The 15,192-nt window shown below is 55.4% G+C and overlaps 1 protein-coding gene across 1 annotated transcript in view; it reads left to right on the top strand.

The window, feature by feature from the left end:
* Nucleotides 1-2,293: 2,293 nt before the first annotated feature.
* MAP3K12 (mitogen-activated protein kinase kinase kinase 12) overlaps nucleotides 2,294-15,192 on the top strand; it is an 89,691-nt gene continuing 76,792 nt past the window's right edge. The window contains 1 exon segment of the mRNA XM_043506723.1: nucleotides 2,294-2,502. The gene's annotated coding sequence lies outside the window, so the exon portion shown is untranslated.

Genomic DNA, 15,192 nt, shown 5'->3' with positions numbered 1-15,192 from the left:
GATGAAGGGAAAGCAGTGGATGTATTGTTTCTTGACTTTAGCAAAGCTTTTGACACGGTCTCCCACAGCATTCTTGTCAGCAAGTTAAGGAAGTATGGGCCGGATGAATGCACTATAAGGTGGGTAGAAAGCTGGCTAGATTGTCGGGCTCAACGGGTAGTGATCAATGGCTCCATGTCTAGTTGGCAGCCGGTGTCAAGTGGAGTGCCCCAGGGGTCGGTCCTGGGGCCCGTTTTGTTCAATATCTTCATAAATGATCTGGAGGATGGTGTGGATTGCACTCTCAGCAAATTTGCGGATGATACTAAACTGGGAGGAGTGGTAGATACGCTGGAGGGGAGGGATAGGATACAGAAGGACCTAGACAAATTGGAGGATTGGGCCAAAAGAAATCTAATGAGGTTCAATAAGGATAAGTGCAGGGTCCTGCACTTAGGATGGAAGAATCCAATGCACCGCTACAGACTAGGGACCGAATGGCTCGGCAGCAGTTCTGCGGAAAAGGACCTAGGGGTGACAGTGGACGAGAAGCTGGATATGAGTCAGCAGTGTGCCCTTGTTGCCAAGAAGGCCAATGGCATTTTGGGATGTATAAGTAGGGGCATAGCGAGCAGATCGAGGGACGTGATCGTTCCCCTCTATTCGACACTGGTGAGGCCTCATCTGGAGTACTGTGTCCAGTTTTGGGCCCCACACTACAAGAAGGATGTGGATAAATTGGAAAGAGTACAGCGAAGGGCAACAAAAATGATTAGGGGTCTAGAGCACATGACTTATGAGGAGAGGCTGAGGGAGCTGGGATTGTTTAGTCTGCAGAAGAGAAGAATGAGGGGGGATTTGATAGCTGCTTTCAACTACCTGAAAGGGGGTTTCAAAGAGGATGGCTCTAGACTGTTCTCAATGGTAGCAGATGACAGAACGAGGAGTAATGGTCTCAAGTTGCAATGGGGGAGGTTTAGATTGGATATTAGGAAAAACTTTTTCACTAAGAGGGTGGTGAAACACTGGAATGCGTTACCTAGGGAGGTGGTAGAATCTCCTTCCTTAGAGGTTTTTAAGGTCAGGCTTGACAAAGCCCTGGCTGGGATGATTTAACTGGGACTTGGTCCTGCTTTGAGCAGGGGGTTGGACTAGATGACCTTCTGGGGTCCCTTCCAACCCTGATATTCTATGATTCTATGATTCTATGGCTAGCTAGCTGGGTGCAGGACGGATGGAGGGATGGCTAGCTAGCTGTGTAGATGAATGGCTAGATAGATGTACATGAGGATAGCTGGCTGGCTAGCTGGTGGGGTGGCTGACTGGCAGACTGGTGGGGTGGGGTGGCTGGCTGGGTGCTGGAGTGGCTAGCTGGCTAGTGGACAGGGTGGTTAGCTAGTGGGGCAGGGTGGCTGTCTGTCGGGGGGGTGACTGGCTGTCTGGCAGGGCAGGGCAGGCTGGCTAGCTGGCAGGGTGGCTGACTGATGCGGGGGGTGGAGTGGCTGGCTAACTGACAGGGTGGGGTGGCTAGCTCTGCATGGGGTTGGCTAGCTAGCTGGCTGGGATGGTGGCTGACTAGCTGGTGGGGCAGGGTGAGTAGCTTTGCATGGGGGTGGCTAGCTCTGCATGGGGGTGACTAGCTGGGGAGGTGGCTGGCTAGCCAGAGGGGTGGAGTGGCTAGTTGGGGGGTGGCTGGCTAGCTGGCACGGTGGTGGTGGTGGCTGGGAGTGGCTAGCTCTGCATAGGAGTGGCTAGTTGGCTGGCTGGTGGGGGTGGCTAGCTGGGGGGTGGCTGGCTGGCCGGAGAGGCGGGGTGGCTAGCTGGGGGGGGGTGTGGCTGGCCGGAGAGGCGGGGTGGCTAGTGGGGGGGGGTGGCTGGCCGGAGGGGCGGGGTGGCTGGCTGGCTGGCTGGAGGGGAGGGGTGGCTAGCTGGGGGGGTGGCTGGCCGGAGAGGCGGGGTGGCTAGTTGGGGGGGTGGCTGGCTGGCTGGAGGGGAGGGGTGGCTAGCTGGGGGGCTGGCTGGCCGGAGTGGCGGGGTGGCTAGTTGGGGGGGTGGCTGGCTGGCTGGAGGGGAGGGGTGGCTAGCTGGGGGGGTGGCTGGCCGGAGAGGCGGGGTGGCTAGCTGGGGGGGTGGCCGGAGGGCGGCAGGCGGAACAATAAGCGGGGGGGCAGAGCCAGCCCGTGACTCAGGCGAGAGGCTCCGTTCGCCTTTAAGAGGCCGGCGCTCGCTCTCCCGGCCCCGCAGCTCCCCGGCCCCCCGCTCAGGGCGTGTCTGTCCCCGGGGCGGGGGCTCGGGCGAGGCCGGGCGGGGGAGGCAGAGCCCAGCCGGGGCTGGCACGGAGCGCGCTGGGGATGCTGCTGCCGCTGGCCGGGGCGCGCTGCAATTAGCCAGCTGGGCACCGGCCTGGCCAGGAGCCGGCTGGGGGAGCCCGGCCCAGGCCGGCCGCTTTGTTGCTGCTGCTGCCGGATTTTCGGGGTGGAAGGAAAAATTCAGGAGGGAGCCTCCCCCGATCAGGATTGAGAGGTGAGGGGGCTGGGCCGGCAGCGGGGGCAGGGATGGAGGGGGGGACCCAGTGCTGGGGATGGAGGAGGGGGGCAGGGATGGAGGGGGGGACCCAGTGCTGGGGATGGAGGAGGGGGGGCAGGGATGGAGGGGGGGACCCAGTGCTGGGGATGGAGGAGGGGGGCAGGGATGGAGGGGGGGACTCACTGCTGGGGATGGAGGAGGGGGGCAGGGATGGAGCGGGGGGCCCAGTGCTGGGGATGGAGGAGGAGGGGGAGGGGGGGACCCAATGCTGGGGATGGAGGAGGGGGGCAGGGATGGAGGGGGGGACCCAGTGCTGGGGATGGAGGGGGAGGGGGGGACCCAGTGCTGGGGATGGAGGAGGAGGGGGAGGGATGGAGCGGGGCACCCAGTGCTGGGGATGGAGGAGGGGGGCAGGGATGGAGGGGGGACCCAGTGCTGGGGATGGAGGCGGGGGCAGGGATGGAGGGGGGACCTAGTGCTGGAGATGGAGCATGGGCAGGGATGGAAGGGGAGACTCCGTGCTGGGGATGGAGGAAGAGGGGGGCAGGGCTTGTCCTGTGCATGCTCCAATTGCTCCAATTGCTGCTGGGCCAAGCCACAGCCTGTGGGCCCCCTCCCCCCACAGGGCAGGGATGCAGGGGGCAGGGCTGACTCCCCCCACCCCCAGGCCTGGCCCCTGGTACCGGGGCTGGTTTGGGTGTGCGAGCAGAGCAGTCGTACTTCCCCCTCAGTGAGCTCCGATCACTGCTGGGGGAGGGTTCACCCCCACCACCCTGGGCAGGTTGTTTTGGGGGCTGGGGGAGGACCCTGGACATGCTCATATGGCAGCTGGGGGGAGGGGATGGGGATGCAATCTGAGTTATTCACCCTGATTTTCCTGGGGAGAGGGAGGGTGGTGCTGATGGGGAACAGAGATGAGTTGTGTTGCAAGCTACTGGTGTTGAGATCCTTGGGGGGGTCCTCCATTCCCCCCTCCCTGGCTGGATCCTTTGGTGAGATGCCCCCTTCCCCTAGGTGCCAATACGCAGCAACGTGGACACTACAGGATGTGGGGGGGAGAAATTGAAAGGCCAATATGGCTGTGGAGGCTGGCAGCCTCAGCACACACTTGTGCCCACTCTGGTTCCCGCGGCATGCCCATCTGTGCCGGGTACACAGGCCCTGGAGGAGCTGCTGGTCTGGCCACCTCTGCGTACCCAGGTCTCCCTCCTTGCCCTGGGGCAGTGCTGGTCTGGTGGATGTCCTAGAGGATGCAGAGGGCCAGGTGGCCCTGGGGTGGGAGCTGGGAGCTGAAAGAGAGGGAAGCCTGGTGTGGGAGCAGGTAGGACCCTGCTCTGCCCATCTGAAATATGGGGGCTGGGCTCCCAGACCCCAGTGGGGAGAAGCAGCCATGCCCAGAAATGACCCTATCCAGGGGCTAACACAACGTGAGATAGCAGGGGGCGCTCTCAGTGCAGCTGCCAAGGAGAAGGGGGAGCTGCCCCCCCAAGCCAGGGGCAGAGAGAGGAGGAAGAGCTGTGGACTCCCCCTTAGTTTAATCCCGGCCCCTCTCCATCCATCCCGCTCTGGGTCTGGATCTGCCCGTCACTCATCCATTGGTGCCCCCCACAAGATTCCCCACCCTCTACTCTGCTGCTGCCTGGCACATAGGGGTGAAGAAATGAGGGTGTCAGTATCCTCACTGGGGGGATACCTGCCTCCCCCACCTGTAGCTGTCACCTGGAGGGATGTTCCTTCAGACAGAACCACTTCTGCCCTTGGCTCCCTCCTCCAGCCCCTGGCATGCTGGGCACCAGAGCTGGGAGGGAAAGGGAGGTGATGTGTCCTAGTCCCCTTCCTCCCTCCCCTCCGCTTCTGTCCCCTTTCCGGGAGAGGACTCCCCCACCTGCTGAGGACATCCTCATCATTACATGGGTGGCTGCTGTGGCTACTCCCCATCACTTTCTGTGTTGGCTTGACAGGCCCAGAGGCCTCTGGGTAGGCCCAGAGTAGGGACGGCAGGAGGGAGGGGAGCAGCAGGAGGGACAGGTAATCCCCCCCCCATACTCCTCAGCCCCTGTGAAAGCTTGGCTTGTCGGCTGAGGCCCCCAACAAGAGGGGTTCAATTCATGCCAAGAGGGCTGCGCGCTTTGGGATGGGACTGCACTAGGAGCTGGTCTGAGAACCCACCAGCTCATTTCATGAAGGGAACTGCCAGCCCTCCAAGCAGAGCTAGATTTGAACCAGCGGGCTGGCGGCGAAGCCTGTCGGGTCCAGCTAGGGGTGGGGAGAGATGGGATCTGCAGGGGAAGAGGGGGAATGCTCCGGATCCCTTACCCAGAGCCCTTGCCAGCATTTGGGTTTGCTGCTCGGTTCTGACACGTGGAGTCCAGGTCACTCGAGGGGAAAGCTGCTGTAGCTGCACCAGGAGGGGTCCAGCCCAGGGGGTATCCCTGAGAGCATTCTCCAGGAGGGGAGTGGGGCAGAGCCATCTCTTGGCCAGGCTTAGGAAGGGGGGAATGAGCCATCCCAGTGGGATCATTCACCTTGGTGTCCCTGTGCAAGCTGAAGGGAATGGGCTGAAGCCCCTGACAGAGCCCAGCAGGGGGCACTGCACACCACCATTCCAGCCTCCTGCTCGGAAGGGGGCGGGGGCGGGTGTCAGCAGGCACCAGGACCTGGCCACGTCCCAGCTGATCTAGAAGGTGGCGCTGGAGGTGGCGACCTGACGCCTCAGCCCCAGGACCGTGTCCCAGACGGGTGGGTCGTGAGCAGGGAGAACAGGCCCTCTCACTCAGGCACATCCCTGCTTGGAGAGAGAAGGAATCCCTGACAGCAATGACAGGTGGGAGCCCATCCCGCCTTGGCCCAGGTGAAGGAGATGGTGGAACCCAGGTCTTACCACTATGGATCAGACACCCTGCCGGGCCCATCTAGGCCGGGGTCCCTGCCTCCCCGGATCAGCCCAGTGACCATCTACCCCAGCTCCTGTCATGCTGGGCCAGTTCAGGTCCCTCTTGGTTCTGGTTTCTTGCCTCTGGCAGTTGCCAATTGCAGCACTTTAGGGAGGAGAAAAGTTTTCCTAAAACACTGTTGCCTGTCGGAGAGGAGAGTGGGGAGGTCCCTTTCTGAGCCCAGGGGACCATTTCCACACGGTTGGATCCATTTCTTCCCCTCCCATCCATTCCGTTTCCAGGGCTACCACTGGCGTGGGGTGGGTCCATGGCAGCTGAGGGGGTCAAGCTGCCACGTGCCCCACTGCCTGAATGTTGCAGGCTCCCAAACCTGATTGCGCTTCTGGAGGGAATTTCTCTCCAAGAGGTCCCCCTAGCCCTGGCGGGGTCCAGGGTACGTGTTTCAGTGATAGGGGCAGACAAGTGACCTTTTTGGGGGGGGTGCACGTCTGTCTCCCTGACTGGCTGGGGGGGCAGATGCTAATCTGCTTCAAAAAGTATCAGTGTCCCCATTTCATGGGGGAAGGGGTAGCAGGCGTGGGGGCTGGAAAGGGGGAAGAGGCATGTTGAGGTCACGTGCTGAATGGGAGCAGAGATGGCAATGGAACCCAGGAGTCCTGATTGCAAGTCCCTTGTTCCAAGCACTAGGCAATGTTCCCATCTGGATAGTAAAGAGGTTTGGGGGTAAGAGGCCATTAAAATAGATCTGCCACCCAGACCTTCACTGTGATTTTCCTGCACCCACCATGGGACAGGGGGGTTAAATTTGTAGCTTGGTCTTTTCCCAGATTGCAAGGACCCCAGCACAGACTCAGGGCTTCAGCTTGAAGCAGATCTTTGCTCTGCGGCTCTTGCCTTCAGGAGGGAAGTCAGAGATTTCCATGTTCCCGTTGGATCAGGCTTTATCTTTCACTCTCTGACATGCCCACTCCATCCTGGTAGGAATTCTGGGTAGTGTAGTTCCAAAGGCACTTCCTGTTACACTAAGAGCTACTATAATTAGAACTGCCACTAGAGGGCAACAGAAACAGGGCAGGCCCATCGATCTTGCACTAGTCAGGGGATAGCGGGCTGCGTGCTCCATGGGTAAGGGTTAGGGTTGCAGGGCACTGGCATTGCTTTGTGCGTGCGTGGATGGGAATGGTAGGACTGGAATAGCTGGGGGTTGGGGCAAAATGTGTTGGCTGAGCTATGGGGGATCCCCACACTGGGGTAGCAGAGGAGGCTGGAGGTCAGGAGTGAGGTGCATTGGCAGAGCTGAGGGGGTTCGCAGGGCTGGAGTGGCAGAGGGGGCTGCGGGTGAGGAATGAAGTGTATTGGCAGAGTGGTGTAGAGGTGACTGGGCTCAACAAGCAGGGGTTGCTGTAATTCTTGCCTTCCAAGGGGGTTGCTATGCTGGATGGAAGTTTGTTTGCAAAAAGCTTTGAGATTCTGGATGGCGCTGGAGTGGGGCAGTGTATCTCAATCCCCAGCTTCTTGACATGTGGGGGCAGATGTGTCTCTGTCCATGCATCACCCTGCTGTGCTATTGGTGGCCCTGCAGCTGGGGGCTGGCGCACAGACCTGGCATCTATCCCCTTGTGTATTTCAAACATCACCCCATGGAATGAGCAGGGCCGGTGCAGCCCCGTGGTAGTTACACTCGTGGAAGGATGAGCGGGAATTCATTTCTATGGGCATCTAAGGGACGTGAGCCCCAAGGCAGGAGAGGGCTCACTGGGGATGCTTTGTGGTGTTGGCACTGGGAGAAGTAGTATCACGGTTGCGCCTAGTTGTCCTAGCTCAGATGGAGGCCCTGTCGTGCCAGGCATTGCACAGACACAGTCCCTGCCCCAGAGAGCTCTGTCTAAATAGGCAGAGTGGGAGGGGAAACTGAGGCCCAGAGAAGGGAAGTACCTTGTCTAAGAGCCAGGAATAGAATCCCAGGCCAGTGCTCTATTCATTAGGCCACACTGCCCATGGGGATTACACAGCGAGCTCTAGACAATGATGGGATTGTCTCCCCGTCGCAGGACACGGGCTTGCACCATTTACCAACCCCTCCCTGTGGAGGGTGGGTAAGTTTTATTATCCCCGTTATTATTTTTTTTTTAAGTTTTATTATTTCCCGAAGGGGAAACGTGCCCAGAGCAGGAAGTGACTTGTCCGAAGCCATACAGTGAGTCAGTGGCAGAGCAGGGAATAGAACCCAGGTGTCCTGACTTCCTATGCCCTGCTCTATCCCCTGGACCACACCGCCTTCCCAGAGCCAGGAATGCAGGCTTCCCAGACCCCTGATCTAACCACTAGATGACATTCCCCCCCCCTCAAAGACAGGAACAGAATCCAGGAGTCCTGGCTTCCCAACTTCTGAGCTAACCCCTAGACCATACTCCCCTCCCTCAGGAAAGCTTTCAGAAACCTTGACCGTGCCCATGCCTCTAAATTGTCCTCGAGATTTTCCTTTAAATCCGGGCTGGTTTGATGCTGTTCTGATACGCTAGGATTGGGACACCCCCCTCAGGCTGGGGGTAGGGGGGCTGTGCAGGGGGACAGGGCAGTTTAGTGAGGGAGCGAGCTCTGAGAGAAGAAGGATGACTCTAGCCTGGGATGTGGGAAAGCTCCGTTCTTCTGTAAACTTTCCTGTGTGATCTTGGGTACTTAGACCGCGGAACCGGGGGCTACCCGGGGCATGGCCTGACCACATTTTGGCCCACCACAGCCCAGCCTGGGGCAGCCGATCCAGCAGCACTAGGGCCAGGCAGGGGGTGGAGCGTCACTGGTCATCATGAAGGGAGGGAGTGGCCCACCTCCGTGCTGTGGTGAGAGCCAGTGGGGCCGGAGCATGGAGCCCGGCCAGCCCCAGGGGACAGGAGCCACCGCTGCAGGTTGAGTGCGGGGTGGGTTCATTCTACAACTCCCCCACCCAAGGCTCTATCACCTGCTGGGGACAGGACCCGACATCCCCTTTCTCTCCTCTCCCCTCCCCCAGGGCCTCCCACTGTAAGTGGCGTTCCACATCCCCTGTTTGTGCAAGTCACCTGAACAGTATTTAGACCATGGGAGTTAGGTGCCCAAATGCCATTGAGGAGCTGAGCCTCTCTGTGCCTCAGTTTCCCATCTTTACAATGGGGATAACAGCCCTGCCCTGCCCCTCAGGGGTTGTGGGAATAAATACGTTAAAGTGTGTAAGGTGCTCAAACACTGTGGTAACAGGGGCAGATAAGTACCTTAGATAGGTGGAGCGCGAGTGAAAGTTGTTACAGGATGGCTGTATAAAAGGCAGGTGTCTGTGTAAATGTTAATAGGCAAGATGGCTGTAGACATCAGAAATCTGCAGGGTTGATTTGGTAGGTGGGGTGTGTTGAAACCTATATTAAAATTGTAAGCCATCACCTTAAATCCTCAGCGGGTTTCCTGGTCCTGCTGGCAGCCTAGGGGACTTTGTAGGGAAGCATGGAATCTGGGTGTCAGCAATCTGCAAAGAGCTGGAGCAAGGTAGGACAACTGCGGCCTAGCTGTCTTAGGGAGCAGCCTGCTTTGTCTCTTTCTGGTTTTGGTTTCTGGTGTGTTAAGGTGCTGGATTTTAAGAAATCAAATAGGATGATGTTGCAATGTTCCAGTAAGAGTTTCTGATGTTTTTTATCTAACTTCTCTGTATATGTGCTGTGAACATAACAGTCGGACAGTAAAACTAGGTGTTCTGTTCGGTAAATGGCTTCTCTGTGCCAAAAACAACAAAAGAGATAGGATCAAATAGCTTAGGTTCAACGCTGTATACGGTTTACTATTGATCATTTGCATTGTGGAAGCTCTTCTGGGCCTTAAGCAGAAATCAGGGTCCCTGTTGCACATGGTGCTGGCTTTAAAATCCTGAGTGAAAGGGAAAATGTTTCCTAGCCAAGTCCTGCGATGGTTGGTGTTTTTTCTGAAAGCCCCAGCTCCCGGAATCCTGAGATGACAAGAGAAACTCAGCTTCCATTTAAGAAAGTAATTCTTAACTTGACTTTGACTTTTGTTTCTTGACTTTAGCAAAGCTTTTGACACGGTCTCCCACAGCATTCTTGTCAGCAAGTTAAGGAAGTATGGGCTGGATGAATGCACTATAAGGTGGGTAGAAAGCTGGCTAGATTGTCGGGCTCAACGGGTAGTGATCAATGGCTCCATGTCTAGTTGGCAGCCGGTGTCAAGTGGAGTGCCCCAGGGGTCGGTCCTGGGGCCCGTTTTGTTCAATATCTTCATAAATGATCTGGAGGATGGTGTGGATTGCACTCTCAGCAAATTTGCGGATGATACTAAACTGGGAGGAGTGGTAGATACGCTGGAGGGGAGGGATAGGATACAGAAGGACCTAGACAAATTGGAGGATTGGGCCAAAAGAAATCTAATGAGGTTCAATAAGGATAAGTGCAGGGTCCTGCACTTAGGATGGAAGAATCCAATGCACCGCTACAGACTAGGGACCGAATGGCTCGGCAGCAGTTCTGCGGAAAAGGACCTAGGGGTGACAGTGGACGAGAAGCTGGATATGAGTCAGCAGTGTGCCCTTGTTGCCAAGAAGGCCAATGGCATTTTGGGATGTATAAGTAGGGGCATAGCGAGCAGATCGAGGGACGTGATCGTTCCCCTCTATTCGACACTGGTGAGGCCTCATCTGGAGTACTGTGTCCAGTTTTGGGCCCCACACTACAGGAAGGATGTGGATAAATTGGAAAGAGTACAACGAAGGGCAACGAAAATGATTAGGGGTCTAGAGCACATGACTTATGAGGAGAGGCTGAGGGAGCTGGGATTGTTTAGTCTGCAGAAGAGAAGAATGAGGGGGGATTTGATAGCTGCTTTCAACTACCTGAAAGGGGGTTTCAAAGAGGATGGCTCTAGACTGTTCTCAATGGTAGCAGATGACAGAACGAGGAGTAATGGTCTCAAGTTGCAATGGGGGAGGTTTAGATTGGATATTAGGAAAAACTTTTTCACTAAGAGGGTGGTGAAACACTGGAATGCGTTACCTAGGGAGGTGGTAGAATCTCCTTCCTTAGAGGTTTTTAAGGTCAGGCTTGACAAAGCCCTGGCTGGGATGATTTAACTGGGACTTGGTCCTGCTTTGAGCAGGGGGTTGGACTAGATGACCTTCTGGGGTCCCTTCCAACCCTGATATTCTATGATTCTATGATTCTAATGTCCATTTCTAGGTCTTGAGATGAAGAAGGAAGATCTTGAGATTGTGACTCCTAAATACCCCCAACCCAGGTGGCCAATGAAAAGAACCCAACATTTATTATTTTTTAAGCCAATCTGGTGATTTGTTGGGGGCCCCTTGATGTATGGCTGGGGTGGCTGACACAACATAGCTTCTAAAATGTATATACTTTCAATGGCCACAGTAACAACCTTTTAGCGAAGGTAATCTCTGCAAAGGGGGTTTATTACAGAGCCACCAGAGGGAGCCCCAGACATTGTCTTTTTTGCTGGCTCCATAGAAATAAGCACAAATGTTGTCATGCAGAGGCACATCCCAGGTACGCGGAAACGATGCTCGAACTCAGCCAGATGTTGCGGCTCGATGCAGGAGTCATAGGGTGAATTCTCCAGCCTCTGTTCTGCAGAAGGGTCAGGCTAGCCAGTCAAACGGTCCCTGCATGACTTGATCACGATCCTACATGGGGAGGCGATTTCACATAGGAGAAGGCTCTTGATTCTACCAGATAAAGACAAAGTCCTCAAGCTGAAGCTAGATAAATTCAGGCTAGAAATAAGGTGAGGGTGATTCACCATTGTAGCAACTTACTGATGGATGTGGAGGATTCTCTCTCACTTGGGGTTGGAAACCAAGACTTCCTAGAACAGATATGCTGTATCATAGAATATCAGGGTTGGAAGGGACCTTAAGAGGTCATCTAGTCCAACCCCCTGCTCAAAGCAGGACCAATCCCCAATTTTTGCCCCAGATCCCTAAATGGTCCTGTCAAGGTTCCTTCCCCACTCTGAACTCTAGGGTACAGATGTGAGGATCTGCATGAAAGACCCCCTAAACTTATTCTTACCAGCTTAAGTTAAAAACTTCCCCAAGGTACAAACTTTGCCTTGTCCTTGAACAGTATGGTGCCACCACCAAGAGTTTTAAACAAAGAACAGGAAAAGAGCCCACTTGGAGACGTCTTCCCCCAAAATATCCCCCCAAGCCCTATACCCCCTTTCCTGGGGAAGGCTTGATAAAAATCCTCACCAATTTGCATAGGTGAACACAGACCCAAACCCTTGGATCTTAAGAACAATGAAAAAGCAATCAGGTTCTTAAAAGAAGAATTTTAATTAAAGAAAAGTTAAAAGAATCACCTCTGTAAAATCAGGATGGTAAATACCTTACAGGGTAATCAGATTCAAAACATAGAGACTCCCTCTAGGCAAAACCTTAAGTTACAAAAAGACACAAAACCAGGAATATACATTCCCTCCAGCACAGCTTATTTTACCAGCCATTAAACAAAAGAAAATCTAATGCATTTTCTAGCTAGATTACTTACTAACTTAACAGGAGTAGTAAGGCTTGCGTTTCTGATCTGTTCCCAACAAAAGCATCACATGGACAGACAGACCCTTTGTTCCCCCCAATATGAAAGTATCTTGTCCCCTCATTGGTCATTTTGGGTCAGGTGCCAGTGAGGTTACCTTAGCTTCTTAACCCTTTACAGATAAAAGGGTTTTGCCTCTGGCCAGGAGTTACCTTCCCTTTATATTTATGACAGGAGTTGATCTTTAAATATTCAGGATAAATAGGCCAAATCCCCTGAGATGGGATATTAGATGGATGGGATCTGAGTTACCCAGGAAAGAATTTTCTGTAGTATCTGGCTGGTGAATCTTGGCCATATGCTCAGGGTTTAGCTGATTGCCATATTTGGGGTCGGGAAGGAATTTTCCTTCAGGGCAGATTGGAGAGGCCCTGGAGGTTTTTCGCCTTCCTCTGTAGCATGGGGCATGGTTGACTTGAGGGAGGCTTCTCTGCTCCTTGAAGTCTTTGAACCATGATTTAAGGACTTCAATAGCTCAGACATGGGTGAGGTTTTTCATAGGAGTGGGTGGGTGAGATTCTGTGGCCTGCACTGTGCAGGAGGTCGGACTAGATGATCAGAATGGTCCCTTCTGATCTTAGTATCTATGAATCTATGAATCAAGGATTGAACTCACAACCCTGGGTTTAGAATGCCAATGCTCAAACCACTGAGCTATCCCTCCCCCAAACTGTAGTTCAACCCCAAACTATGGGCTGGATGCAGGGATTGCTGGGTGAGGCTCTCCAGCCTGGGTTATACTTGAGGGCATACTAGATGTTTGTAATGGTCTCTTCTGGCCTTAAAATCTTGTGTTTTTTATATATATATATACACACACACACACACACACACACACACACAGCCAGTGTTTGGGGCACTCATCTGGGATGCAAAAGGCCTGGATTCAAATCACAGTGTTGCCTGATCCGGAGCTCAGGGACTTGATCCCATGTCTTCCGTATCCTAGGGTAGCGCCCTGACTAACAGGCTGTTGGCTGTAGTCCAGTTGCATGCACGTGTGTGTTCTCTCTCTGGCTTTGATCTGACATTTGATCCTGGGCCGGAGGAACCTTCCAAAGGCAAGTCGAAACTACCACATTTGTGCAAAAAGTTGCACTTTCGATGAATTGGTGTTTTCTGGCCCAGGTGGATCTGCCCAGTTCTCATCTTTGTCCCCCTCTAGTGGCCGCTCTGCATAAGAGGCCAAGGAAGCTCTAACCGCTGTTCCTCTTTAGCTCAAACCTCGCTGGCGGCGTGAGCAGCCCTGATCACAAGAGACCCTTTCCTTCCAGGGATCGCGCTGTTCCAACCAAAGGGGTAAAGCTGAGCTCAGGAGAGGACCCCGCTGCAGCTCTAATCCCGTCTCTGAGCTCAGGAGAGAGCAGCTGAGGCCAGGAACGGGTGCCTGCAAGGACTGGCTCTTGGGATGGACACAGGAGCAGATCTCTGCAGGGAGGCTGGCGGCAGAGAGGGGTGTGTGTGCGTGGTGGGGGGGGGGAATTTGGTGGTGCTCACAGGACACGGGGAGGGGTACAGTTCAGAGAGGGGAGGAGCGTGAGCAGGTTTTCTTGTGGGGACACTGAGTCTCAGCACCCAGGGGGCTTGGGGTCAGCATTGTCCCTGGTCTGTGGAAGCTGGTGGGGGGGCTCTGCTGCAGCCTGGGCATCCCAGTCTACCCCCCAAGAATCTGCATGCCCAGGGTCCCTTTAAGGGTGCTCTCAGGACAAAGGGGGGAGTGGTTTGGATGCTGCTTCACCTCCCCGCTCCCCAGCTCAGAGGCAGGCTTGGCAGCTGCCAGCTGGTGGGGGGCCCTGCTGCCCATCTGTGCAATCTGGGCCCAGCTAACGAGGCCTGAGGTGGGGGAGGGGGAAGGGCTGCATCTCAACCTGCTTTCTCCCTCCCCCTCCCTCCATTGACTGATTGCTGGGTGGGGGGCAGAGAAATGGCCGGGCTGGGGGGGGGCAGAGATGCGCGCGCCGACAGAGACTCAACTGGGCTGCGCAGTCTAATATGAGACAGGAGCCCAAAAATCCATTAGCGTCCATTATGGCGGGGGAGGGGAGCTTCCAGGGGCCTGTGGGAGGGGAGGGGGGATGGTTACAAAACCCTGGCTTCTCTGCATGGCTGATCCCTTCTGCTTTTCGCTCTCCCCGCTGGCGGGCTCTGCAGGAGGGGTGACTTCGGGGCTGTTGGGAGTCAGGACACCTGGGTTCTCATCCCAGCACTGGAGGGGGCGGGGGGTCTAGCAGTTACAGCAAGGGGGCTGGGAGTCAGGATTTGTGGGTTCTAATCCCGGCACGGTGTGGGGGAGGGTTAGAGTATGAGGGCTGGAAGTCAGGACTCCCGTATTCTGTCCCTGGCTCTGGGACGGCAGTAGGGTCGAGTGGCTAGAGCAAGGACTGGGAGTCAGGACTCCTGAGTTCTAGCCCAGCTCCGCAACAGACTCACTGTGTGACGGTGGGTTTTTATGCTCTGCAGCGCCTCGGAGCTCCAGTCACAGGCTGTGAGCGCATTGTGCTAGGCACTGTACAAATGCAGCACAAAAGATGGTCTCTGCCCCAAGGAGAGGTCTCCCCCGCTCTATTAAATAGGTCAGGACTTTGCCTGGAGTAAATTCTGACCCTCTGGGCTGCTTTCCCGATTGCCCTAGAGTCACCATTTCCTACTTCCAGCTCTTCTGCTACCAAACCTGCTCCCTGACCCATTGGACCTGCACTGCCCATTTAAACCACCTCCCTTTGCCAGGATCCCTGCTTGAGTCCCCCCAGCACACCCTCCTCCTCACTGCTAGGATAATGGCAACCATCTCTAGCTCTGATTTAGCCCTTTTCATCAGCAGATCTCAAAGCGCTTCACAATTAGTATCATGTTCCCCATTTTACAGATGGGGAAACTGAGGCACAGAGAGGGGCAGTGACTTTTCACACAGAGGCAGAGCCGGGAATACAGCCTAGGTCTCAGACCCAGTCCGGTGCTGTACCCACTAGATGAAACTGCCTAGAAGGGCCCCATCCCTGTGTGCTTCCTGTACGCCCCCACTTCAATCACCAACCTATGCCGCTCGCCTTCTTGATGTTGTTTCCAGCTGATCAGGAAGTACCCTGCTCTGTGGCAGGGGTTGCTCAGCTGTGGGTGGGAGGTACTTGCTGGTCCCCAGAGGGCTGCTTTCTGGGTCTGTTCGTTCCCAGCTGTTCAATCCTGGTGAGCAATAGCTGAAAACA

Source organism: Dermochelys coriacea, chromosome 20 (genome assembly GCF_009764565.3).
Source record: "Dermochelys coriacea isolate rDerCor1 chromosome 20, rDerCor1.pri.v4, whole genome shotgun sequence".
Classification (NCBI taxonomy): domain Eukaryota; kingdom Metazoa; phylum Chordata; order Testudines; family Dermochelyidae; genus Dermochelys; species Dermochelys coriacea.
Note: the sequence above shows the minus strand (reverse complement) of the source record. Positions and strands in the feature narration are given on the sequence as shown.